We start from the raw sequence: 27,397 nt of genomic DNA on the forward strand, positions 1-27,397 counted from the left end.
AGAGAGAAAGGCGTGAGATCCCCCGAGGGCTCGAAGGGTCAGGCGGCTGTGTATCTGGTGACTTCTGAATGCAAGCTCCAACAAAGAGAAATCTGTGAAGGGAGAGCCTCCACGAAGGAAATAAAATCTCCATGAAAACAAACTTTTGTTGGAAGCTCTCTCCCCTTGTTTTGGCAGCCAGGACGCTAAGTCCTGGAAGGGGAAGGTTGGGTCTTCCGGAGCAGTTGGGAGGCTCTCAGATTGTCCAAATATCAGCTTGCTCCTAGGGGACTATTTTCCTCCCTCTGGGAAGACAGGGCTTGGGAGCTGGTGTGGTGATAATTGGTTTTCTGATCAAGGTTACAAAGAGTCAGAGAAAAGCTGGGGGCCATGCAAAGAGCCCTGGACTGTGGGTTAGTATCTCCACGGACACAGCACAGCTTGTGGTCCAGTGGGACAGACCCCGCATCCTCCAGGCCTTACTTTTCTTGCCTATAAAATAGGCAGGATTTGCCCTGTGGAAAAGCAGAGTCTGAGCCAGGAAGTAAACTTTTGTTGTCCCTGAGCCTGTAATTCACAGACCCAGAGGACAGAGGTGAAAGATCTCTGAAGGTATCACAAGACCGAGGGATGCTGGAGGGTTGTTATCCTTCCTCCTCAGGCCTAGATGGTCACACTCCGGGCTTAGTTGTTTAGTTTCTGCATCTTTTTTTCCAAAGAAGTTGGGGAAATGGCTAAAGAAGGGCCTTTTGACTTAAATAAACTGTGTTGGTCTCTCTCTGAATTGGTTTGGGGACACCGGGTCCTCGCAGGGTTTGGAGATACAGACAATGAAGTTCTCTGCCTCATCTGCTGGGATGGTTTTCTTTTTTTCTTTTCTCTCCCTGGAGTCTGGGGAAAGGGTAAGAATTGGCGTTGGGTCCAGGCCCCATCAAACTGTCTTCTTTCACCCTCTGAGAGAGAAAATCCTTGATTGTGATGTCATCAGACACAGCTCAGAGGACTCGGGCAGCAGGGAGGGGGAGAGCTGGGATTCCGAGTCTGTCTGCTCCCAACAGGCTGGATGACCTTGGGCATGTTTCTCCCCCACAGACAGCGTCAGATGGAATGATGGGCGGAAGGGAAGAGAAACTTGGAGGCAGCGCTGGTGGGTGCCAAGGGGTCGTGAGAGAGCTGGCCGGGAACCGAGCCCGTCTCCTCTCCTGGGACCCCTCCCCACCACTCCTTTCCCAGCTGGAGGCCAGGCTGCTGATTGATGGATTGGAAAGAGGAGTGTGTCTCTGAACGTCTTTGAAAACTGAGAGACCCGTGGGCAGAAGGGCCTCCCCAGAGTCCTCCCTGACCAGAGGGACCGTGATGCATCCAGGTTGGGGAAGGTCCATCCAGGGAAGCCTGACTGGACCAGAGGAGGTGCTTCCTCCCTCCCCTCTGTCCCTTCAGCAGCCTGGCGGGGTCACCCCTGGGCCAATAACAGAGCCAGTCCTGCTGTCACATGGCTGGTTGCCACTGCCGGTGACATGGGGACATTGTGAAGAGGCGAGTTAATAAGTGAAGTTTCCCACAGCTGCCCCCACGCAGAGTTCATGGGGATCGGGGGCAGGTTTGGGCTTGCTGTGGCCTGAATGTGAATTTGCATGGAAGGAAGCAGGGGGTCAGTCTGGGCAGGCTCCCCTTAGCCCGCCTCAATACACATACAGGCGTGCACATGCACACACACATTTGCAGAGTCATACTCATGTGTAACACAGTCATATACACACGTGCAGGTATGTACTCACAGAATCATACATGTGATCTCACATAGACACACACAAAGGCACATACAGAGTCTTATATACACACAGTCATGCACACACGTGTGCAGAGTCGTGTTCACTTTTAACACAGTCATATACACTTACAACACACAGTCATATACACACGTGCATGTATGCACACACAGAATCATACTCATGGTCTCACATAGACACAGAAAAGCATGCACGGAGTCTTACATACACAGATACACACACGGGCATGCACACACACGTGCAGAGTCATACATATAACACAGTCATATACATGTGTGCATGTATGCTCACATAGAATCATACACGTAGTCTCACACAGACACACACAAAGACACACACGGAGTCTTACATACACACACAAGCAGAGGCATGCTGGTGACGGGGAAGAAATCTTTTCTAAGAGCTTCTCCTTCACCCTTGCATCTCCCCATCTCTCACCCCTAGACCCCTCTCTCTTCCCCTCTTCCTGGTCATCAGCTCTGGTTTCATCAGCAGGAACACAAGTCCTGGATCTGTCAGGCTGGCCTCTTTCCACGTGGTGTGGAGATAGCACAAGGCGGTGAGGAGACCTCAGGCATGAAAGCTGGACGGTGCTGTGCTGAGACCCCGAGTCCCGCTGCACCGAGTTCCTGCCAGGACTCTGGCAGGCTGTTTGGCTCTATCAGATGGAAAGCACCGCCTCGCAGGGCGGCTGTGATGTGCATGTGGGGACCCACAGGCACCACGAGGCACTGGCCACACACAGAAGTGCCCAGTGGCCACCCGCGCTCTCCTCTCCCTCTTGTTCCCATAAATACAGTTCTGCTCTGTGGTCACCAGGATAGTGTGTGAGCTAGAGAAGTGGCCTCCTAGTGAGGGGTGGGGGTCGGCCTCACTCTCTGGGGGCTGCTTTCAGCTCCCAGGGGTAGCCAGCGTGGTCTCGTTACCGAGCAGTTCCTGTGAGCTGACTGATGACAGCCAGGTCATCTTCGTCTCATCCCTCCTTCCTGAATAAGGAGGCGGAGACACAGAGGGCTTAGGTGACTTCTCTGTGCTCACAAAGCTGGGTGAGTGGCTGGAGTCCAGCCCCCGGCCCCAACCTCCTGGTGCGGTGGGGGTGATGCGCTGCAATCCTGGGTCCCCAGGTGTGGTGCCTGCACCCAGGGCAGACGGCCTGGCTTAATCTGGTGGTTTAGTAGGTCATCTGCTCCCCTTTCTGATGGGACCTTTCTTTTAGCTTCTCACTACAGTGATGTGGACTTGGGTGGGAAAAAGGTGGGAGGGGGCACCTGGGGGACAGGTGAAATGAAATTAGGGAGCTCCGTTCAGGTCTGCAGACACTGCTCGGATGCCTGCCATGTGCAGAATCCTGAGCTAGAGATGCAGAATAAACACAGTATCTCCCTGCCTTCCAGGAGCTCACAGGGCATGAGCAGGGTGGGGGCTTGGGCACATAGAAAGAAGTATAGACCAGGAGGTGAGAGCAGCCTTGGAAGAAAGCTCTGGCTGCTCATGCTGGTGATGGGGTGGGGACAGGGACTTGGTGTGCAGTTTGCTTGGAGGAGGTAATGTCAGAACAGACTCTCCTGGGGATCAGGAGGAGGAGGGGTGGTCTCTCCACAGAGGGAGAAGGTGTGAGGCAGCAGGAGCAGGAAGGGAGGAAAGGCTGGTGACAGATCAAGTGCTCCAGCACTTGGATTGCATCTTGCAGGCGATGGGAGCCTTGGGATGTATTAGGATAAGGCAAGCGCATTGCCAGGTTAATATTCTAGAACACAGGCCTCAGCAGCAGTGGGCGTGTGTTGAAAGGGATCAAACTTCTGCTAGAATATTCAAGGTGTATATCGGTCAGAAGGTCTTTGGCTGCTAATAGTGGCAAATCCAACCTGAAGTGGGTTAAAACAGGAAGGGATTCATTTTCTTATGTATTGTGAAGTTCAGAAGCAGGACTGCTCTATGGTTGGATAAGCTCAGTGACTCAAGGACATCAACAAGCCCCCAGGTTCTTACTCTGTCCCCCTCTGCATATCAGCTGTTTTCAGACCAGCTTCTGGCAGCAGTTTCAGGCATCACACTGATGTCCTGGCTCACATTTAAAAACAGTGAAGTAAGTCAACTGTTAAACTGTGGGGAGTCCCAGAGCTTGTGACAAATGGGACAGTGGATGCTGCTGGCCTTTTAGAATTGAAATTAAACATTTTAGGAAGCACCTGCAAAATATCTAAAGCAAAGTCAAGAGACAAATGGCTAACTGGGAGAAAAGTTTTGCAACTCAAATCACAGGACTGTTTTCCCTCTTACACAAAGAGTTCCTAAAAATCAACAACAAAATAGAACCCATTAGAAAAACCGGGCAAATAATTCTAACACACTGTTCACAGAAAAGAAAATACAAATGGCTCTTAACATATGTAAGATGTTCAGTCTTACACATAATAAGAGAAATGCACATGGAAACAATCCTGAGTTAGCATTATTCATTCATCTTTTAAATGGGCAGGAATCCCTAAAGTTTGTTGTCACACTGTATTGGCAAGTCTCGGGGGAAGCAGGCTGACTTATAGTGTAAATCAGTACAGCTGTACTTGGAGGGCAACCTGGCAATAGCTATCAGAATTATAAATCGTATTCCCATTGACCAGCCATCTCATATCAGGGAATTGATCCTAAGGATGTATTTGCACATATATGAAATGACATATGCATAAGTTTATTCTTTTTAAAAGTATTTATTTCTTTAGCTGTGCTGGGTCTTACTTGCAGCATGTGGCATCTTTGGTCTTTGTTGCATCATTTGCGATCTTTTGTTGTGGCATGTGGGACCTAGTTCCCTGGCCAGGAATGAAATCTGGGCCCCCTGCATTGGGATCACAGAGTCTTAGCCATTGGATCACCAGGGAAGTCCCTTTTTTTTTTTTTAAAAGTATTTATTTATTTATTCCTTGCAACATCATTTGTAAGAGTGAAAGATTGGGAAAGACCCAAGTGTCCATTAATTGGGGACCAGTTAGCTATATTATAGACTATACTGACAGTGGAATAATGTGTCTTTAAAAAGGTTTAAGGAAGCTCTCTTTGTACTGATATGGAAAGACCTCCAAAAATACATTGTGTAAAAAGAAAAAATCCACCAAGATGCAGAAAAGTGTGCACAAAAGGGGAAAACAAGAATCTACATTTGTGTTTGCTTGAGCAAGTGGGAGACAGGGATGAAAGGAAGACATTTCAGTGTAAACTTTTATGTGCTTTTTGATTTTTGAAGCAGGTTACATATTACCTATTAAAAAATAGAACAAAAACACTGGGGATAGGGTAAGAGCTGCTGATTTTCACCCCTGATCTCTGAATTATGCAGTGGTAGTGGAGATGGGAAGAGAGAGATCTGAGAAATGTGCTGGGGGAGTGAAGTCCCCTGGACTGGGTGTGGGAGTGAGAGGGAGGGCAGAGGCAGAATGGAAGATGCTTCTCAAATGCCGGTACCTGGTGGAAGATGGCAGATTCTGAGATGGGAATATTGGAGAGAAACATGTTGGGGGTGGGCCTTGCAGGTGGCTCAGTGGTAAAGAATCCACCTGCCAATGCATGAGATGCAAGTTCAATCCCTGGGTTGGGAAGATTCTCTGGAGAAGGAAATGGCAACCACTCCAGTATTCTTGCCTGGGAAATCCTATGGCTAGAGGAGCCTGGTGGACTACAGTCCATGGGGTCACAAAGAGTTAGACATGGCTTAGCAACTAAACAAAAAGAACAACACAATGTTGGGGGAGGTGAGGTGGCTTGGAGAATCATTTCACCACTTGAACGCAATCTCTGTGATTCTCAAGTCACTCACTCAGCTCCTGGGACCCTCCCTTGTCCTAGCTGTCCATCCACCCACAGGCAGTGTATCTGGCTATAGACTTCTAAGCTTCCTGGTGATGTTCCTCCTGCCAGACACATGGTCAGCGCAGCCACGTGGGTGTGAATCCCAAGAGAGGATTGGGGCTGCAGACGGCTCTGGGCAACCGTCTGAGCACAGAGTTTCCCAGGAAGCAGAGGCTAATGTCTGGAGCACTAGGAGTAGGGAGGAGGCCCAATAAGTGGACCTGACAGCAGAAATCCACATTCCCCACTGGGTCAGCCTGTTCTCAAGAAAGGGCAGGTCTTGGTGTTCTATTTCCCATCTTGGTTCTGATCTCTTTGGCTCACCATCTGCTGCTGGAGAGGACTCAGGGCTATGAGCCTAGTGCTGGGCATCCCGGGAGACAATGTTCTGTGTTCTCCAGGACTAATATATACCCAGGGGCACCATGTTCTGATGGCAGTACTGATGGACAGGAAGCGGAGCCCAAGGAGGGGAACTCCAGGCAAAGTGAACATCCATGGGAGATGTCAGTGGGCTGGAATGTCTTTGGGGTGTATCTACCCCTTTGCTGACAGTAACAGTCCCCTCCTCCAAGCCCTGCTTCAGGCCCATCTGCAGAGTCAGGGACCAGAGTGAAAAATGGATGAGATAGCTAATGGCAGCCTTGTTGTTTGGCGTCGGAAGCATTATGAACTGGTATGTGAAATATGGCCACGCTCCTGGTTTTCATTGTAGCTGGAAAGGATTAGGAGACAATTAATAAATCATTTAGTGCCCTGAGTTTAAGTAACTTATTATTATGAGCTAGCTGCATATATTTATTATGCTTCACTGAGCAACACTGGCAAATTTCCTTCAAATGTCACACAATTTGTATGTAATTTGTTTCAGAAGAGGGTTGTTTTTTTTTTTTTAAGAAATGCATATATAAATTATTAACCCGAATTCTTCAGAACACATTGACCAAATTCCAATCTCTCCCAACCATCCCTTATGAGTGTCATAAAGATTTCCTGTCTCTCAAATGAGCGCCATGTCCCCCGGCCTGCTGTCTGAGGGACGGGGGAGAGGATGAAGGGTCACTTGCTGCCCCCTCTGGTCAGTCACCTGGGGCAGAGATCTAAAGGGACTCTGAAGAAAACACACATGTTTTTGGATGATTGGCTGGAGGCCATAACTTGACCAAAATCCTTCCTTCCAAAGCTTTGATGAAAATAAGAGAAATCAAGCAGGGTGGCTCAGTCCTTGCATATAACTCAGATCCTGTTGACTAGGGAGCTGAAGCACTTCAGACATTGATGGCTCCAAACTGTTTGTTTTATTGATGGGGAAGCCAGGCTCACCGAGGGGCAACAGCTTTCTCTGAGATGAACTGGAAAATCTGTTCCATGTTTTTCTAGACCCAATGCTGTCTTTTTGTTTTTCTTGGTGGAACAGTTTAAAGTTTTGATCAGAAGACATTTTTAGTTGACTCCTGAAATATTACAGCCCCTCCCCCCAAAATTTTCATTTGAGTAGCTAAGGACTGGGTCAAAGGATGGTCTGACTGGCTTGCCTTTTTACAGATGTGTTTACTACATCTGTACGACATGTGTCTGCTGAGCATCTAAGGCGTAATAAGTGCCCCTGGTGTGCGCGCACGCGCATGTGTGTGTGTGTGTGTGTGTGTAATGTATCAAAGCCACCCTTGCCTTCATCTCATTTTATGCATTGTTGGACCACTCCAGCCTCCAGAAAGTCAGTGCCTGTTGACCGAATGAATAAGCCAACCAGGAATGAATACAAGCAGCTTCTGAACAAGCTCAAGATGACCTATAGGTCTGTGGTTTATAGTAAATGAAGTCGCTGACAAGGGATTACTCTCCAAAATAGGAAAACAGGTCATGTAGCCCAATATCAAGAAAACAACCATCAAAAAATGGATGGAGAGGAGGATCTAACTAAACATTTCTCCAAAGACATACAGATGGCCAACAAAGACATGAAAAGTTGCTCAATATCACTAATTATTAGAGAAATGCAAACAATTGTAATGAGGTATCACCTCATGGTCAGAATGGCCATCATAAAAAAAAAAATCTACAAACAATAAATGCTGGAGAAGATGTAGAGAATAGGGGCCTATACTGTTAGTGAGAGTATAAATTGGTGCATCCACTGTGGAGAACAGTATGGAGGTTTCTTAAGAAAGCAAAAGCATAACTACCACATGACCCAGAAATCCCGCTGTAGGGCATATACCAGAGAAAACCATAATTCAAAAAGATACATGCTATGTTCATTGCAGCACTATTTACAATGGCTAGGACATGGAAGCAACCTAAATGCCCATTGACAGAGGAATGGATAAAGATGTGGTACATAATGTAGTGGAATATTACTCAGCCACAAAAAGGAATGAAATTGTGCCATTTGCAGAAATGTGGGTAGACCTAGAGACTGTCATACATAATGAAATAAATTAGAAAGGAAAAAAGTGTGTATTGTGCATTGACACACATATGTGGAATCTAGTGTAATGGTACAGGTGAACTTGTTTGCAAAGCAGAAATAGAGTCATAGATGTAGAGAACAAATGAATGGATACCAAGGGGGTAAAGGCCAGGGTGGAATGAATTGGGAGATGGGGACTGACGTATATATACTATTGATACTATGTATAAGACAGATAACGAATGAGAACCTATTGTACAGCACAGGCAACTCCACTCCATGCTCTGTGGCGACCTAAATGGGAAGGAAATCCAAAAAAGAGGGGCTCAGTGAAGAATCCGCCTGCAAATCCAGGGTAGCCTGGAGTAGGCTGCCCACTCCAGTATTCTTGGGCTTCCCTGGTGGCTCAGATGGGAAAGAATCCGCCTGCAAGGCAGGAGACCTGGGTTCGATACCTGGGTTGGGAAGATCCTCTGGAGGAGGCCATGGCAACCCACTCCAGTATTCTTGCCTGGAGAATCCCCATGGACAGAGGCACCTGGCAGGCTGCAGTCCATGGGGTCACAGAGAGTCGGACACCACGGAGCAGCTAAGCACAGCTCACATGTGGACATGTAGCTGATTCATTTTTCTGTGCAGCAGAAAATAACACAACAGTGTAAAGCAACCATACTCATGTAAAATTAGTAAAAAGATTTTAAAAAAATACATGAGTGAGATCAGAGTAGTCCATCTCAAATAGAAGTAAAGTTTTCCTTTGGTTAAAAAAAAAGACAGCCTACAGGAAGAACCCAGCAACCTGGAAGCATCTAGAAGGAGACTCATTTGGGATTTCTGAATGGCTAAAGGTTTACTCCTGAAAGTCCTCCAAAGATGTTTTAAACATCATCAGTGGACCCCTTCTAACTTCCTGAGAAGATGATCCTGAACATGACTGAAACTTGTATGGTAATTCACAAGATTCCCCTTAGCTTTCTCCTTGGTTAATCCTCCATCCCCTCAACCTGTCTTCTGGCAAAGCCCAAGCTCCCTCTTCATTTTTTGCTTCTAATAAGCTGTGGCTCAAGGGCTCAGATAACTGAGCATATAAAAAAATGCATACGAAGAATTAATGCTTTCAAACTGGGTGCTGTAGAAGACTCTTGAGAGTCCCCTGGACAACAAGGATATCAAAAAAGTCAATCCTAAAGGAAATCAAGCCTGAATACTCATTGGAGGGACTGATGCCGAAGTTCCAATACTTTGGCCACCTGATAAGAAGAGCTGACTCACTGGAAAAGACCCTGATGCTGGGAAAGATTGAGGGCAGGAGGAAAAGAGGGGACCACAGAGGATGAGATGGTTGGATGGCATCACTAACTCAATGAACATGAGTTTGAGCAAACTCTGGGAGATAGGGAAGGATAGGGAAGCCTGGCATGCTGCAGTCCATCGGGTTGCAAAGAGTTGGACACAACTTAGCGACTGAACAAAAACAACAACAAATGAAATCAGTGAAGAAGCTCTAAGCAGAGCCAGGGAGTTTTCTTATGACTCAGGTTCATGGACTTTCGTGCAAAGATTTTGCAACATGTCCTTTGACTGCTCAGAGATTTTTTAAACATTGTTTACTTTCCAGAGTTTTCATATGATGTTGAATTTATGAGGTTACTGAAGAGCTAAGACACATGCTGGTGAAGAAGGTATCTTTGTCATAGAAACTCTGGCTTGTCTGCTGCAGGGGTTGGTAAAGGTATTTTATCGACCAGTTTGCTTTCAAGAGTGTCTCAGGGAATGTTCTCTGATTCAGTTATTTTAAGCCACAAGGAGGCAATTTCATGACGAGCAGGGCCTCTTGTTTCCAGGGGTTTCTGCCCATCAGTCTTGAGAAAGCATCTGCTGCTGGGGCCTTGCTTACCAGCTCTTCCTTCCCCTTTGCCCCTGGAGGGTGCTTGCTCTTCACTCGGCCAGAAACAGAGCTGCTTTTGTGTCTCTCAGGAGAGGCATCCCAAGCCGACCTTGCTGCAGCCCGACAGAGGGCCTTCTGAGCAAGTCCTGCCTGGAGAGGGACTCGGTGGTCCTCTCGGACCCAGGGAGGGTGGCCTGAGCCAGCCTGTGATGCTCACCAGTTCTTTTGCTGGCAGGTGACAGGTGGAGACTGTAAGCGGCTCAGGAGAGAGATTGTTCTGGCTAGTTACTGCTAGCAAGGAATCTCATTTTATCTACCTGCCCTCAGAATAATCTGCTGGAGGCACCTCGGAGGGGCCCTGAGCAAGTGAGCCACGGCAGATGGCAGGGCAGCTGGGTGACTCCGGGCTGGAGAGAGAGGTGACCAGGCCTGCTCAGGCGGCCGGCCGAGGGTGAGTGTGACAAACTTGGGAAATCTCCCGGACCCTCCCCTGTTGATGGTGAATTGGGCCTCCTTCAGGAAAGGCACAGTTTTCCTACTCCGTTTATTCTCAGATTGGTGTTATTCCCTGGAGCCAAATTAGTGGCTAAGAACAATTGGGAACAAATGCTCGCTCAGCATCCTGCTGCGATCTGAGGATCCAGGTGGGGACGAGAGCCGAGTGGTTGGCTTCTCTTCCACAGAGCCACCCCTCTGCGGAGAATCAGCACCCCGGCACCATTCAGCATCATCCGCTGTGCCAAGCGCATCTGCCTACCCTCAGCTGAACAAGCTGGAGCCCTCTCCTGTTACTGATGAAACAACATCCAAGATCAGGCCCCAGTTAGGGGTGAGTTAGGAAGTGATGGACTAGAAGCTCAGTTTGGAGAGGTCTGGTTCCTGAGACCTGTGGCTGGCCGGCCAAGTGTGGCCTCTGATAGCAGGGCTGGACCCTTGAGGCTCCTTTCCATGGCTGCTATGGTGGGTACCCATCTCAGATGCAAGGGGCTGTTGGCTTGGCTTGACCTCAGAGGGAATATTTCCACTCCCTCCAGCACTGACTGGTCTGAGACGGAGTGGCTGAGTCCCCACCTCACCCCATCTGGATGCATCTGCCTGGAGTGGGGGACCCTCAACCCTCCACGCTTTAGTCTGTCTCTCTCATTACACTGGGCTCCTTCGGGGCAGGGAGCTGATTCACCATTTATCATCATCATTATTTTTAAAACAGCCACCATTTAAAAAAAATTAGTTAATTTAGTTATGTATGGCTGTGCTGGGTCTTCTTTACTTTGTGGGCTTTTCTCCAGTGTGGAGAGCGGGGGCTGCTCCTTGCCAGTGGTGCGCAGGCTTCTCACTGCGGCGGCTTCTTCTGTCGCAGAGCACAGGCTCTAAGGCATGTCCTGCAGCACTTGTGGCTTGCCAGCTCTAGAGCACAGGCTCAATAGTTGTGACGCACAGGTTTTGTTTCTCCAAGGCTTGTGGACCTTCTCTGACCAGACCAGGGATCAAACCTGAGTCTCCTGCACTGGCAGGCGATTTCTCTGCTGCTGGGCCATCAGGGAAGCCCCACCCTTTATTACCGATCTCTGACACAGGGAAGCCTCTGATATGCAAAACACATCTTATAAATGAATGAAGGGAGCTATTGGCCTGACTTCCATGCTAAGTACCACCCCTCTCTCAACCCTTTTCTGCAAATGTGAAAAGAGGAGTCAGAATAGACGTCTCTAAGGTCCCATCCAGGTCCGAGCACGTGTGGTTCTGACACCGCCTCTGAGCTGCTCTTCCTGGCTGGTGCTGCCTTTATGCCCAGGTTCCCATGCCCCTACTTTCGTCATGACCCAGGTTTCCAACCCGGGTCCTGCTCTGTGGTGGTAGATGCCATCCTCCACCTGGGCTCTTCTCCCAGTCGCCTTCTCAGCCTGCCACTCGCCCAGTTGCACAGTTGAAAATTTCCTCCCAAGTGTAAAGCCAGATGCAAGAAGAGGGCTTGTTGGCACAAAGGACGCCTTTCCTCTGTCCGGAGCTGCACCTCCTGGAGAGGCTGTGTTAACTTTTCTCTCTGGCTGAGACCCCTCTCCACAAGGAGGATCAGGGGCCTTCATTTCCTATCAAAGGAGAGTTGCCCTGCAGCATATCTCATCCAGTCACTGTGTATCCTTTGTTGAGGATTCAGGGCCGGGACGAGTTGGCCTCCCTCCTCCACCTGTTTACCTGGCCCAGCAGCAATAACCATCTTTATTTGCACAAAGGAAATAATTTTAACTTTTCAAAGTATGTCATCATTTTGCTCCATTTTTACATCTCTGTTGTAGGCAAGGCAGGAATAAGCATCTTGACTTCTTTGAGGCCCAAAGATTTGTTGGTACTTAGTGCAAGATTTCTCAGAATCTTAGAATTTTCTAGCTGAATATAAGCCTAGCGATTATCCCCTCCAGTGATTCTTAGCCTCTCTGGGGACACGCAGTCAGTCACTCAGTCGTGTCCGACTCTCTGCGACCCCATGGACTGTAGTCCCCAGGCTCCTCCCATGAGGATTTTCCAGGCTAGAATACTGCAGTGGGTTGCTATGTCCTTCTCCAGGGGATCTTCCCGACCCAGGGGTTGATCCCAGGTCTCCTGCATTGCAGGTGGATTCTTTACCATCTAAGCCACTAGGAAAGCCCAGGCCTCTACAAAGCCTCCCAACAGTTCCTTCACTTTTTCACCCTAAGCTGTCTCATCTGTCTAGCCTCAGCACCCTGGAATCAGATGTTCCCATACTAAGGCTACCTCCCCTGCTGGCCCACTGGCCTGGGAGCCCCAGTCCCTCTGTGTTCCCGCACTGTGGCTGCACAGACCTGGGGCTCCCTGGTCTCTCTTACTGCCCTGCACTCCCTTATCCTCTTTTTCAAAGCTGTAGTGAAGTACACAGAGCAGATGTCTCACCATCTTAACCATTTTAAGCTTACAGTTCAGTGGCATTAAGCACATTCATATGGTACAACCATCACCATCAGTTCAGTTCGGTCGCTCAGTCATGTCCGACTCTTTGTGATCCCATGGATTGCAGCATGCTAGACTTCCCTGTCCTTCACTGTCTCCCAGAGTTTGCTCAAACTCATGTCCATCGAGTCAGTGATGCCATCCAACCATCTCATCCTCTGTCATCCCCTTCTCCTCCTGCCTTCAGTCTTTCCCAGCTTCAGGGTCTTTTCCAATGAGTCAGTTATTTGCATCAGGTGGCCAAGGGATTGGAGTTTCAGCTTTAGCATCAGTCCTTCCAATGAATATTCAGAACTGATTTCCTTTAGGATTGACTGGTTTGATCTCCTTGTAGTTTAAGGGACTCTCAAGAGTCTTCTCCAACACCACACTTCAAAAGCAACAATTCTTCAGTGCTCAGCTTTCTTAATAGTTCCAATCACACCCATACATGACCACTGGAAAAACCATAGCTTTAACTAGATGGACATTTATCAGCAAAGTAATGCCTCTGCTTTTTAATATGATGTCTAGGTTGGTCATAACTTTTCTTTGAAGGAACAAGTGTCTTTTAATTTCGTGGCTGTAGTCACCATCTGCAGTGATTTTGGAGCCCAAGAAAACAAAGTCTGTCACTGTTTCCATTGTTTTCCCATCTATTTTCCATGAAGTGATAGGACTGGATGCCATGATCTTCATTTTTTGAATTTCGAGTTTTAAGCCAGCTTTTCATTCTCCTTTTTCACTTTCATCAAGAGGCTCTTCAGTTCCTCTTTGCTTTCTGCCATAAGGGTGGTGTCATCTGCATATCTGAGGTTATTGATATTTCTCCCGGCAATCTAGATTCCAGCTTGTGCACCATCCAGTCCAGCATTTCACATGATGTTCTCTGCATATAAGTTAAATAAGCAGGATGGCAATATACAGCCTTGATGTGCTCCTTTCCTAATTTGGAACAAGTCTGTTGTTCTTTGTCTGGTTATGTTGCTTCTTGACCCTCATACAGATTTCTCAGGAGGCAGGTCAGGTGGTCTGGAATTCCCATCTCTTAAAGAATTTTCCACAGTTTACTGTGATCTACACAGTCAAAGGCTTTAGTGTAATCGATAAAGCAGAAGTAGATTTTTTTTCTGGAATTCTCTTGCTTTTTTGATGATCCAACGGATGTTGGCAATTTGATCTCTGGTTCCTCTGCCTTTTCTAAATTCACCTTGAACATTTGGAGGTTCATGTTGAACCATCACCATAATCCACTTATAAAATGCTTTGATCTTGCAGAACTGAAACTTTGTATTTTTTAAAGAATATTTATTTCTTTATTTATTGATTGCACTGGGTCTTAGCTGCGGCACATGGGTTCTTCAGTTTTGACTGTGACATGCAGGGTCTTTAGTCACAGCATGTGGAATCTCTTTAGTTGTGGTGTGTGAACTCTTTTAATTGTGGCATGTAGGATCTAGTTCCCTGACCAGGGACCGAACCCAGGCCCCCTGCATGGGGAGCATAGGGTGTTAGCCACCGGACCACCAGGGAAGTCCCTGAAACTCTGTATCTATTAACCAAAACTCCTCATCTCTCTCCCCCAGTCCTTGATTCAGTTCAGTTCAGTTCAGTTGCTCAGCCGTGTCCAACTCTTTGTGACCCCATGAATCACAGCACACCAGGCCTCCCTGTCCATCACCAACTCCCGGAGTTTACTCAAACCCATGTCCATCGAGTCGGTGATGCCATCCAGCCATCTCATCCTCTGTTGTCCCCTTCTCCTCCTGCCCCCAATACCTCCCAGCATCAGGATCTTTTCCAATGAGTCAACTCTTCGCATGAGGTGGCCAAAGTATTGGAGTTTCAGCTTCAGCATCAGTCCTTCCAATGAACACCCAGGACTGATTTCCTTTAGAATGGACTGGTTGGATCTCCTTGCAGTCCAAGGGACTCTTAAGAGTCTTCTCCAACACCATAGTTCAAAAGCATCAATTTTTCGGCGCTCAGCTTTCTTCATAGTCCAACTCTCACATCCATACATGACCACTGGAGAAACCATAGCCTTGACTAGATGGACCTTTGTTGGCAAAATAATGTCTCTGCTTTCTAATGTGCTATCTAGGTTGGTCATAACTTTCCTTCCAAGGAGTAAGTGTCTTTCAATTTCATGGCTGCAGTCACCATCTGCAGTGATTTTGGAGCCCAAAAAAATAAAGCCTGACACTGTTTCCACTGTCTCCCCATCTATTTCCCATGAAGTGATGGCACTGGATGCCATGATCTTAGTTTTCTGAATGCTGAGCTTTAAACCAACTTTTTCACTCTCCTCTTTCACTTTCATCAAGAGGCTTTTTAGTTCCTCTTCACTTTCTGCCATAAGGGTGGTGTCATCTGCATATCTGAGGTGACTGATATTTCTCCCGGCAATCTTGATTCTAGCTTGTGCTTCCTCCAGCCCAGCATTTCTCATGATGTACTCTGCATATAAGTTAAACAAGCAGGGTGACAATATACAGCCTTGATGTACTCCTTTTCCTATTTGGAACCAGTCTGTTATTCCATGTTCAGTTCTAACTGTTGTTTCCTGACCTGCAGGTTTCTCAAGAGGTCAGGTGGTCTGGTATTCCCATCTTTTTCAGAATTTTCCACAGTTTATTGTGATCCACACAGTCAAAGGCTTTGGCATAGTCAATAAAAGCAGAAATAGATGTTTTTCTGGAACTCTCTTGCTTTTTTGATGATCCAGCGGATGTTGGCAATTTGATCTCTGGTTTCTCTGCCTTTTCTAAAACCAGCTTGAACATCTGGAAGTTCACGGTTCATGTATTGCTGAAGCCTGGCTTGGAGAATTTTGAGCATTACTTTACTAGCGTGTGAGATGAGTGCAATTGTGCAGTAGTTTGAACATTCTTTGGCATTGCCTTTCTTTTGGATTGGAATGAAAACTGACCTTTTTCAGTCCTGTGGCCACTGCTGAGTTTTCCAAATTTGCTGGCATATTGAGTGCAGCACTTTCACAGCATCATCTTTCAGGATTTGAAATAGCTCAACTGGAATTCCATCACCTCCACTAGCTTTGTTCATAGTGATGCTTCCTAAGGCCCACTTGACTTCACATTCCAGGATGTCTGGCTCTAGGTGAGTGCACATAATCTCTCACAATGGAGATTATGTGCATCGTGAAGATCTTTTTTGTACAGTTCTTCTGTGTATTCTTGCCACCTCTTCTTAATATCTTCTGCTTCTGTTAGGTCCATACCATTTCTGTCCTTTATCAAACCTATCCTTGCATGAAACGTTCCCTTGGTATCTCTAATTTCCTTGAAGAGATCTCTAGTCTTTCCCATTCTGTTGTTTTCCTCTATTTCTTTGCATTGATCACTGAGGAAGACTTTCTTATCTCTCCTGGCTTTTCTTTGGAACTCTGCATTCAAATGGGAATATCTTTCCTTTTCTCCTTGCTTTTCGCTTCTCTTCTTTTCACAGCTATTTGTAAGGCCTCCTCAGACAACCATTTTGCCTTTTTGCATTTCTTTTCCATGGGGATGGTCTTGATCCCTGTCTCCTGTACAATGTCACGAACCTCTGTCCATATTTCATCAGGCACTCTGTCTATCAGATCTAATCCCTTCAATCTATTTCTCCCTTCCACTGTATAGTCATAAGGGATTTGATTTAGGTCATACCTGAATCGGTCTAGTGGTTATCCCTACTTTCTTCAGTTTAAGTCTGAATTTGGCAATAAGGAGTTCATGATCTGAGCCACAGTCAGCTCCCAGTCTTGTTTTTGCTGACTCTATAGAGCTTCTCCATCTTTGGCTGCAAAGAATATAATCAATCTGATTTCGGTGTTGACCATCTGGTGATGTCCCTGTGTAGAGTCTTCTCTTGTGTTGTTGGAGGAGGGTGTTTGCTATGACCACTGTATTCTCTTGGCAGAACTCTAGTAGCCTTTGCTCTGCTTCATTCCGTACTCCAAGGCCAAATTTGCCTGTTACTCCAGGTGTTTCTTGACTTCCTACTTTTGCATTCCAGTCGCCTATAATGAAAAGGACATCTTTTTTGGGTGTTAGTTCTAAAAGGTCTTGTAGGTCTTCATAGAACCATTCAACTTCAGCTTCTTCAGCATGACTGGTTGGGGCATAGGCTTGGATTACCGTGATATTGAATGGTCTGCCTTGGAAATGAACAGAGATCATTCTGTCATTTTTGAGATTGCATCGATGTACTGCATTTCAGACTCTTTTGTTGACCACAATGGCTACTCCATTTCTTCTAAGGGATTCCTGCCCACAGTTGCGTCCCTGATTACCCCCATTCTATTTTCCCTCTGTAAATGTGAGTACTCTGGGTACCTCATGTGAGTGGAACCTTGCAGCACTTGTTACTTTGTGATTGGACTATCTCACAAAGCTCAATGTTCTCCAGGTTCACATGCGTTGTAGCGCTTGTCCTTCCTTTTGTTGGGTTGAACCATACTCCATAGTACTTAGAGACCACCTTTTGTTTATCCGTCATCCAGCCGTGGATGCTTGTGTTGCTTTCACTTTCTGGCTCCTATGAATGATGCTGCTATGAACATGGGAATACAAATTGGCTTTTTGAGTCCCTGCTTTCAATTCTTTGGGGAATAAACTTAGAAGTAGAGGGATGTTTTTTAAGGAGTCTTAATTATCCTCTGTTCTCCATCGAATCTATTTTTACTTTGTTCTTCAACTAACATCATTTGCATAAATACTAACCTCACTGGGTCTGTGGAATATGCCCGAAGAGGACTTTCTTAGGGAACTCTGAGGCTCTTTCTTGTCCACCCTCTCGAAGACGCCCTCCCCAGTCACTTCTGCTCCCTAGCCTGTTGCCAAACCAAGAAACCTTTTTATTTTGTATTAGGGTATAGTGTATTTTCAGTGTTGTGATAGTTTCAGGGGGACAGCAAAGGGACTCAGCCATACATATACTAATACACGTGTCCATTCTCCCCCAAACTCCCTTTCCATCCAGCCTGGAACATAACATTGAGCGGAGTTCCCTGTGCTGTACAGTAAGTTCTTGCCTTGGGCGTCTTTTTTCTTCAGTGCTTATCATTCCAACATTATATAATTGTGAATTATATAATGTGAACTATTAGAATATGAGCTCCATGAAAGCAGGAGCTTTTCTGTTCTATTTATTGTTGCATCTCTGATGTCAGGCACAGTGTTGGTGCATGTGTCTAAGACGCAATTATTCAGTTATTAATAGTTCAGTCCAGTTCAGTCGCTCAGTCGTGTCCAACTCTTCACGACCCCATGGACTGCAGCATGCCAGGCCTCCCTGTCCATCACCAACTCCCGGAGTTTACTCAAACTCATGTCCATCGAGTCGGTGATGCCATCCAACCATCTCATCCTCTGTCATCCCCTTCTCCTCCTGCCCCCAACCCCTCCCAGCATCAGGGTCTTTTCCAGTGAGTCAACTCTTCACATGAGGTGGCCAAAGTATTGGAGTTTCAGCTTCAACATCAGTCCTTCCAGTGATTATTCAGGACTGATTTCCTTCAGGATGGACTGGTTGGATCTCCTTGCAGTCCAAGGGACTCTTAAGAGTCTTCTCCAACACCACAGTTCAAAAGCATCAATTCTTCGGCACTCAGCTTTCTTTATAGTCCAACTCTCACATCCAGACATGACTACTGGAAAAACCATAGCTTTGACTAGATGGACCTTTGTTGGCAGAGTAATGTCTCTGCTTTTTAATATGCTATCTAGGTTGGTCATAACTTTCCTTCCAAGGAGTAAGTGTCTTTTAATTTCATGGCTGCAATCACCACCTGCAGTGATTTTGGAGCCCCCCAAAATAGTCTGCCACTGTTTCCACTGTTTCTCCATCTATTTGCCATGAAGTGATGGGACTGGATGCCATGATCTTAGTTTTCTGAATGTTGAGCTTTAAGTCAACTTTTTCCACTCTCCTCTTTCACTTTCATCAAGAGGCTCTTTAGTTCTTCTTCACTTTCTGCCATAAGGGTGGTGTCATCTGCATGTCTGAGGTTATTGATATTTCTCCTGGCAATGTGTATTCCAACTTGTGCTTCATCCAGTCCAGCATTTCTGATGATGTACTCTGCATATTGTACTCTGCATGATGTACTCAGTTATTATTAACTAAATAATAAATGGATGGCTGGATGAAGGAATAAATAATCAAGGTACTATTCCTGCTCACAAGGAACTTATGTTCTAGGAAGAAGACATACGTAATAGAACTTTAATATAAGACAAAATACAGGGGCCCTGAGAAGCATATGATTAATTCCTACATCAGTGCCCAGAAGTGTCAATTAAGAAAGTACCTCTGTGTACTGGGCAGACCAGTCTGTCAATGTTGCTTTAAAAGGTCCAGGCTATTGAGTAGCTTTAAATTCATTTTATTATCAATCTCCACCCACTCCCCCACCACCAACCATGCTATGATATTATTATCATTAGTTTCCAGGTAAGGAAACAAAGATGGACAGAGGTTAAGTAACTTGCCCAACACAATGCAGCTAGTAAGGCAGGTTTTTTTGTTTTTTTGTAATTTATTTATTTGGCTGCTCTGGGTCTGAGTTGCAGAATGTGAGATCTAGTTCCCTGACCAGGAATCAAACCTGGGCCCCCTGCATTGGGAGCTTGGAGTCGTAGCCACTGGACCACCAGGGAATTCCCAGTAAGGCAGGTTTGAAGTCGGATTTGACTGCCTCCCAAGTCCAGCCTGTTTTTCTTTCTTTTGTCAGTTATCTTCTTTTCGTTATTGATAGATCAATTGGTAAAGAATCTGCCTGCAATGTGGGAGACCTGGGTTTGATCCCTGGGTTGGGAAGATCCCTGGAGAAGGGAAAGGCTACCCACTCCAGTATTCTGGCCTGGAGAATTCCATGGACTGTATAGTCCATGCAGTCACAAAGAGTAGGACACGACTGAGCAATTGTCAAAAAAAATTGAGTTTCTTTTCAAAAATTACAAAAGTGGCCGCACTCACTGCAACCTGAAACCAGGCAAAGGTGTTCGAACGGCAGTGGTCCTCCTGTTCCTTGTCCCACATCAGCACCGGCCTTGAACACACGGGCTGTTCCTTCCATCTCTGTGCTCTCACAGACTCATGCACATGGATGCACTCAATCTGGAGTTTTTCTCTATTTTTACAGAAATGGAATCACACCACACACATCATTCTGCTCCTCAGTTTTCTTACTTGGAACATTCTGGCCATGTCTTGCGGCAAAAGATGTATATCTAACTTGCTCTTTTGAATGCACTGTGCTTTGCTCAGTTATATTCAACTCTTTGCAACCCCATGGACTGTCATCCTCCAGGCTCCTCTGTCCATGGAATTCTCCAGGCAAGAATACTGGAGTGGGTTGCCATGCCTTCCTTCATGGATTTTCCCAACCCAGGGGTCAAACCCAGGCCTCCCTCACTGCAGGTGGATTCTTTACCAGCTGAGCTACCAGGGAAGCCCTGCCCTTTTGAATAGCAGCATTTAATGATAGTATAGCTGTATTGCAGGTTATTCAAACATTCCTCACCTGATGGATATCTAGCTTCTTTTTCACTCCTTCACACTACAAATTGCTGCTGCATTATCCTCATGCATGGGTACTTTCCTTTTTTAAAAGATTGTATTTATTTATTTTTATTTCTTGGCCATGTCATTTGGCATGTGGGATCTTAGTTCTCCGAGCAGATATCAAGCCCACAGTCCATGCACTGGAAGTTTGGGGTCTTAACCACTAGACTTCCAGGGAAATCTCTCGTACTTTCCTTTCTATAGGATACATTCTCAGACTGGGGCTGCTGAGGAGAAGTGTCTGTGTATTTTTAATTGCAATAGATCTTGACTTACTATTTTTTCCAAAGATAGTAGCCATGCAGTGTCAAGCTCTGAACCACTGCAGTTTTTAGGCCTGTGGGCTGCCCCTCTTTCTTCCTCTGCTGCTTCTCCGACTCCCCAGGAAGGCTGGAGGGACACCGCCTCCTTCTCTTTCGTTCTCTCAGGGCCTTGCTCTGTCCTCTTCCTTGGCCAGTGAGGCATGGTCGTCAGGAAATCTGAACTCTGTCACTAATCAGCTGTCTGACTTTGGACAAGCCACTTGACATTTCTGTGAATTGGTTTCTTCATCCATAAATTGAGGGAGGTTGGGCTGGATGAAGTATGAAGCCCTCCTTCTCCAGGCGACCTTCCGGGGTTTGAAACCCCACAGTGCTGACCCCCAAGCAGAGTCCTGGCGTCTGTCTGCTCTCTGGGGGCCCGGGGGCCTGTGGCGGACAGAAGGGTCTGTCTACAGCTAACTGTCAAAGGGTCTCCTAGCCACCTCGACCACTTGTTCTATCAAGAAATTGTGTGGAGGGTGGGGATTCGGAGCCAGGCTGAATGGGACCTGGGCTCGAACCCAGCTCAGCCATGACCTTGGGCTGCTTGCCTCACCTCTCTGTGCCTTGATTTCAGAATCAGTTCGATGAGCAAGACAATTGACTTTCGTGTACTAGAGCGGCACTGTCTGCCTGTGATGACGGGAGCCTGGTCTTTCTGGGCCTCCCAGTGCAACAGCCACACATGGCTGTCGAGCATTTGAAATGTGGCCAGTGAATTGGTAGACTAGATTTTAGATTTTATTTAATTTTTATGAATTATGATTTGTATTTTGAAAGCCAGATGTGGGGACTCCCTTGGCAGATGGTCCTGTGGTTAAGACTCCCTGCTCCCAATACAGGAGGCATGGGTTCATCCATGGTTGGGGAACTAAGATCCCATGTGCCTCGTGATACAGCCAAACAACAACAAAAAAGCTTACCTTAAAAAAAAAAAATAGAAATAGGGCTTTCCTTGGTGGCTTGGTGCAAAAGAATCTATCTGCCAGTGCAGGAGACACTGGTTTTATCCCACATGTGGCAGAGCAACTCAGCCCGTGTGCCATAACTACTGAGTCTGTGCTCTAGATCCTGGGAACTGAGACTAAAGAGCCCACGTGCCCTAGAGCCCTGCTCTGCAACAGGAGGAGGAGGAGTAGTGTTAGTCACTCAGTGGTGTCCCACTCTTTGGGACCCCACGGACTGTGGCCCGCCAGGCTCCTCTGTCCTTGGGATTCTCCGGGCAAGAGTACTGGAGTGGGTTGCCATTTCCTTCTCCAGAGGATCTTCCCGACCTAGGGATCGAACCTGGGTCTCCTGCATTGCAGGCAGATTCTTTACCCTCTGAGCTACAGGGAAGATTCTGCAACAAGAGAAGCCCCCGCAATGAGAAGCCTGAGCACCATAACTAGAGAGGAGCCGCTGCTCACCACAACTAGAGAAAGCTCGCACATAGCAATCAAGATCCAGCATAGCCAAAAATAATTTTTTTTAATTTTTTTTAAAAAACTTAAAAAATAAATAAAAAGCCAGAGGTAGCTAATGGCTATCTTGCTGGCCTCTAGCTACAGAAGATGAAGATGTAATCCAGTACATGGAAAGCGCTCAGCCAGCCCAGTGTCTGGCACATAGTAAGCACTCAATAAAGGTCTGCTATTGTTAGGTGTCGTGTGTCTTGCTTTCCGGCCCACCACACCTGATGGCTCTCAATGACACCCCCACTTGCTGTCCCAGAGTCACCTGGGGAGGTGGGGAAGGGGGGAAGGTGTCGCTGCTGGTGGGGCATGTCAGTAATGAGCCTGGCACTAAATGTTTCTGGTCTGCTACTTTCCCTGGAGGGTCATGTGAGCCGGAGTGGTATGTGGCCTGCTTTGCAAGTGATTAACATGGTGTAAGCAATCTGCATGGAGAGAAAAACCCCTCCGCTGGTATTCCATTATTCTATTAGAGTTTCAGAGCCAGGATTAAGTGGACATGATTTCTTCCTATGGGCCATTAATTTTGTTTTATTGCTGGTCTGATGGCCATTACCCTTTTTTGCCAATGCATTCCCCCATTAGGTTTGTACAATTAACAAAATATGTGCGGTTAGGGCTTTGATAGGAACAGTGGGATGGAAATAAAGGGAGGGGGTGCAGCCTCTACTGAGTTGGGGGTGGGGAGAGGCTGGACTCAGGGGTGGGGCCCCGTAGTCCTGGCATTCCTAGAAACTGCCCTAGGACCTTCTCTGGCTGTCTCCTGGCCAGAGGTGGAGCAGCGATCCAGGGGAGAGAGAAGGAGGAATACTTGTGGGCCTGGCTGAGAACAGCGCGGCTGAGAACGCAATGAGCCACCTCCACGCTGTCACCTTGAGCCCTCAGCCGGCAGCTGAGTCAGCCTCCAGGTGCCCGGCCCTGTGGGCTTCTTGCAAGCGACACCTGCCTTCTCTCTGTGAGACAAACAGGGGGACCCACGCCTGAAAAGGGGGCCTCTGACACTTGGTGTCATCCAGAGACTGCCACGTGAAGATGTTAAGATTGGCGTTCATCCCGAATCTGGGAGAAAACCTAGGATCTGGATTTTCAAATGTGAAATTTTCAGCTTTTTAGATGTTGTCTGTGTTTACAAAAACATCAAGCAGGCAAGAGGCTGGCTCAGGGCTGCTGGTGGGTGACCTCTGCCAGACGCTGAGCTGTCCTTGGAGGGTTTGGAGGAGGAACGGACGTGACGGAATTTGTGTTTCAGGGACATCCCGGGCTTGGGGGAAGTGGTGGACGGGCCGAAAGGGGATGAGGCTGGAGGCCCAGAGATGGATTAGCGGCCCAGGGGAGAGAAGGAAGCCTAAGGCAAGTGACGATGGGCCAGGAAGAAGAGCAGTGATGTTCCTGGTGGAGAATAAGTACGTCTTGGGTTTGGTGTTTTCTCGTTCCCGAGGGTGCCCTCTTTACAGGTGTAGGACCTGGCTTAGAGTCTCGGACTGAGGCCGGAGGGCATGGCTGAGGGAATTTCCCTGGTCCTCTCTGCAGCTGGGCGCCCAGACCTGCCAGCAGCCCAGGAGGCTGAGGACGGCGGGAAAGGAGCCTGTTCTCACCAGGTTCTGAGGGGACCTGTGCAGCACCCTCAGGGCTGGGCCGGTACGTTTCTCAGAGCCGAGCGCTTAGTGCCAGCCGAGTCTCCCGGTGTTCATTTCCTCAGTCGTTGTGTCACCGAGAGGCTGGTGCTCAGGGCCTGCGACGCTGTAACTGACGGACAGCCTCACTCTGACATTAACATAAAGCACAGCGAGCCGTCATGGGGGGTGTGTGTGAGGGGAGCAGAGGCGGAGTAGAGAGGGTTCTCGGGGTGATGAGGCGGGAGAGGCAGGACCCACGGTGACCCTGCAGGTGACTCTGTCTTGGAGGGTCTTATTTATTTATTTTTGTCTGCGCTGGGTCTTCGTGGCTGTGTGGGCTTTCTCTAGTTGTGCCGATCAGGGCTACTCTTTCGTCTGGTATGTGGGATTCTCATTGCGGTGGGTTCTCTTGTTGCAGAACAAGGGCTCTAGAGTGAGGGCGTCAGCAGCTGGGGCTCCCGGGCTCTAGAGCTCAGGCTCTGACATTGGAGCTCCCGGGCTCTAGAGCACACGCTCGGTAGTCGGGATGCAGGGGCTTCGTTGCTCCACAGCATGTGGGATTTTCCCAGGCCAGGGATCGAGCCCAAGTCTCCTGCATCAGCAGGCGGACTCCTTACCACTGAGCCACCAGGGAAGCCCTGGGAGTGTCTTTTTTACGTTTTGTTTCTCTTTGGGGAGTTTTGCTTATGTTCCTACAGAGGTTTCTCAGAGATCCAGAGATCCAGAGAGACTCCGGGTGCCTGACAACAGGTTGTCACGATTTGTCCTCCTCATAAGGGCCTGGTCCGGGGAAGAGCAGAGCGGCTTGTCATGGGTGGTGGGATGAAGGCAGAGGCCCTCAGGCTTCTTGATTTGCCTCCCTTTCCCCATCGAGCTGCTGCCAGCCCTCACCTCCTCGTGCTGAAGAGCAGCAACAGCAGCCCCATTCGTTGTTATGAGTATGTTCCAAGCATTGCACAAAGTGCTCTTGGGGCATCACCTCATTTAAAGGTGCTGCTCTTATTCCCCTTTTAAAGATGCAAGCATTGATGTCTGTAGAGATTAAGGTTAGGGAGGTGATGGACCCATGCTAAACCTGGAACTGTCTGCCTCCTGTGTCTCTGTTCTTAACCACAATCATAGACTGAGCTACTTCAGGGCCCCCATGGGTGGGTGGGCAGAGTGGGGGAAGAGGTGAGTCTGGGTAACATCAGAGATGTGTAGAAGTCACATGCTTCCAGAATTATCTAGCCAAACACTATCATTTTGCAGATGGGGAAACTGAATCAGGCAGTGGTTAAAGTTCCATGTTCAAGACCACACAGTAAGTTAACGATGGAGTCAGGGCGTGAACCCATGACACCCTTGGTCTCGTGGCCTCTGTGTTAGACACCCCCCCTCCCCCAGCCCTGTCTTGCCAAGTTCCAAGTTCATCTCCCTCCAGCCTTCTCTCTTACCCAGGATGCTTTGTGGGAGCTGGCTCAGCTCTCCTTGGGCATGCAGAGTCAAGTTCTAGGATGCTCCCTCCTGTGGGAAGCTTTCTTCTGTCCCCCCCAACCTCTTAATGATGAATGTTCTTCAGCTCCCTCCTCATTTACCATTTCATGAATGTCCACATATTTATGAATGTGAATAGTCAATCCCATTTATGATTCAAATCTGTCTTCTTTAGTGAGTAAGGCAGGCCTGAGTTTAGATTCTGTTTGTGTTATGGAAGGGCTGCTTGTCACAAGGCCTTTGATGTGGCATTCCAGGATGAAAGGCTGATGGCCCTGGAAGGCCCTAAAATGACATGCACATGGCTCCCCAGCGCGCATTCCTGGGTCAGTGCCAGATAGGAAGACTTTTCCGCTGGTGCAGAGTGAGGTGTGGCAAACAAGGACAGTGTGGAGAGGCTGCGTGTGCCCATATGTGTGCATGAGTGTTGGGTGTGAGAGAGATGGACACATAGAGACCAAAAGAGGCAGAGACAGAAAGAGGAGACAGACACGATGGTGGCAGAGCAGGGATGATGCTGGTTATGATGCCCCATTCATTTCAGAGAGCTCAGTGAGTGGCCCTTTGTGTTCACCTTACTTTGAAGGGTTGATTTACTTTATCAAACAATGATAAAAGAAGACACTTTTAATATTTTATCGATATGCATGTTTGTCACCCCTCCCAGTCTCCCAGTGTTTTCTTTTCAATGTTTTATGGGTGAGGGGAGCCACGTCTGGGAGACCATGCTCAGGAGCATCTTCTTACCCAACACAGGATCCTCTTTCCTGAGTTGGAAGCTCACTTTCCAAGGAAGCCTTACTCGCTGTTGGATGGTTCTTCGGACTAGAGAAGTCCTTATATATTGAACTGCAGGTTGGCTTCCTCTAATATCTGTCAATTAGCCCTAAGTCTACCCTGTGGAGCAACACCAGCCGCTCTTCAAATATATGGAGGAACTCCATGTGGGAGAGAGATTGTTGTCAATAGAACTGGAACCAATGCGTCATGTTAGAGAGGAGCAAATGGAGGTCCATCTCTAGTTTCTTCTCCTGTATCTTCTACCTCATGGCCCCTGATAATTAAAATAACAACAATGACAGGTAATATGCAATGCGTGCTTATTTTGAACAAAGCACTGTTCTAGGCACTTTACAGTATATGGATTCAGTCAACCCTTACAGCCAACCTCAAAGGCAGAACAGAACCCTCATTAGCCCCATTTTACAGATGGGAACTGAGAACTATGGACAAAAACTCATTAACATTGTACAGGAGGTAGTAAACAATGAAAATAATACCAATGAAAAGGAAATGCAAGAAGGCAAAGTGGTTGTCTGAGGAGGCTTTACAAATAGCAAAGAAAAGAAGAGAAGCAAAAGGCAAGGAAGAAAGGGAACGACATACCCGACTGAATGCAGCGTTCCAGAGAATAGCAAGGAGAGATAAGAAGGTCTTCTTAAATGAACAGTGCAAAGAAATAGAGGAAAACAATAGAATGGGAAAGACTAGAGATCTTTTCAAGAAAATTAGAGACACCAAATGAACATTTCATGCAAGAATGGGCACAATAGCAAGGACAGAAGCGACCTACCAGGAGCAGAAGAGATTAAGAAGAGGTGGCAAGAATACACAGAAAAACTATACAAAAAAGGTCTTAATGACCCGAATAACCATGATGGTGTGGTCACTCACCTAGAGCCAGACATCCTGGAATGTGAAGTCAAGTGGTCCTTAGGAAGCATTACTACAAATAAAGCTACTGAAGGTGATGGAATTCCAGCTGAGCTATTTAAAACTCCTAAAAGATGATGCTGTTACAGTGCTGCACTCAATATGCCAGCACATTTAGAAAACTCAGTAGTGGCCACAGGACTGGAAAAGGTCAGTTTTCATTCCAGTCCCAAAGAAGGGCAATCCAAAAGAATGTTCAAGTTTCATATAATTGCACTCATTTTACATGCTAGCTAGGTTATGCCCAAAGTTCTTCAAGCTAGGCTATAATAGTATGTGAGCTGAGAACCTCGAGATGTATAAGCTGGGTTTAGGAAAGGCAGAGGACAGAGAGGCCAAATTGCTGACATTCATGGAGAAAGCATGGGAATTCCAGAAAAACATCTTCTTCTGCTTCATTAAATATGC

At 47.3% G+C, this 27,397-nt stretch overlaps 1 protein-coding gene and 1 long non-coding RNA gene across 7 annotated transcripts in view; both read left to right on the forward strand.

The window, feature by feature from the left end:
- Nucleotides 1-27,397, forward strand: part of PKNOX2 (PBX/knotted 1 homeobox 2) — a 292,403-nt gene that overhangs the window by 52,389 nt on the left and 212,617 nt on the right. The gene's annotated exons all lie outside the window — the stretch shown is intronic.
- LOC139031737 (uncharacterized) lies at nucleotides 573-2,590 on the forward strand. The gene is made up of 2 exons (XR_011484209.1): nucleotides 573-1,126; nucleotides 2,262-2,590. It is a non-coding gene; the product is annotated as an uncharacterized lncRNA (long non-coding RNA).

Source organism: Odocoileus virginianus, chromosome 28 (genome assembly GCF_023699985.2).
Source record: "Odocoileus virginianus isolate 20LAN1187 ecotype Illinois chromosome 28, Ovbor_1.2, whole genome shotgun sequence".
NCBI lineage: Eukaryota > Metazoa > Chordata > Mammalia > Artiodactyla > Cervidae > Odocoileus > Odocoileus virginianus.